This window comes from Bison bison, unplaced genomic scaffold, assembly GCF_000754665.1.
Source record: "Bison bison bison isolate TAMUID 2011002044 unplaced genomic scaffold, Bison_UMD1.0 scf7180017864500, whole genome shotgun sequence".
NCBI lineage: Eukaryota > Metazoa > Chordata > Mammalia > Artiodactyla > Bovidae > Bison > Bison bison.
The window spans coordinates 5,959,074-5,959,744 of record NW_011495059.1 but is presented as its reverse complement, the minus strand read 5'-3'; the positions used below and the strand labels follow the sequence as shown (position 1 = coordinate 5,959,744).

At 50.7% G+C, this 671-nt stretch overlaps 1 protein-coding gene across 3 annotated transcripts in view; it reads right to left on the bottom strand.

The window, feature by feature from the left end:
• Positions 1–671, bottom strand: part of TTI1 (TELO2 interacting protein 1) — a 41,932-nt gene that overhangs the window by 31,898 nt on the left and 9,363 nt on the right. For 2 of the 3 annotated variants that reach the window (XM_010829172.1, XM_010829173.1), the window contains exon 2: positions 313–538. The exons of the other annotated variant lie outside the window; for it this stretch is intronic. The gene's annotated coding sequence lies outside the window, so the exon portion shown is untranslated. The remainder of the gene's footprint in view (positions 1–312; positions 539–671) is intronic. 3 annotated transcript variants of the gene reach the window in all.

Below are 671 nucleotides of genomic sequence, written 5' to 3'. Positions count from 1 at the left end.
TGGTCCACGCTGCATTAGGACTCCACGCTCCTAATGCAGGGGACCCGGGATGGATCCCCAGTCAGGGAATTAGATTCCACATGGTGCAAATAAAAATCCTGCATGCCATACTTAAGACCCAAGGCAGCCAAACAAATAATTTTTTTTTTTTTATAAAAGTGTCTGTTGCTTCTCCCTGCCCCATTACAGCTGGCAGGCAAGTGGTGCCTGGTAGGTGTGGGCAAAACCGGCTCAGCCCAGAGAGAGAGCTGGTCCTGGATTTCTCCCCTGGGGTCAGGAAGGGGCTCTGGGGCAACAATTAGGTTCTCATACCCTGTACAGAGTTTGGTCCCCAGAGTTCCACGAGAGGAAGGGCACTGCTGGTCTGTGAGGTTCCTGGTCTCTGCGACCTCCAAGAAGCCAGGGAAGGGAAGAAGCTCAAATCCTCTCTAATCCAGGCTAGCAAAATGCCAGGTATGGATGCCAGAAAGCTAAGTCAAGGACTACCGACGCTCCATCAGCACCAGCTCACACACCGATGATCCAGAGGTACTAGTAACTGTAACAACAGAAAGAAAGAAGTTACCACTTAATGGGACACAGAGGTCAGGAGTAGGAAAGGCAGACAGAGCACCCCTGAGGTGGTGAACCTTAGAGTAACAGAACAACTGAAGGAGATACAAGGTTTCCCT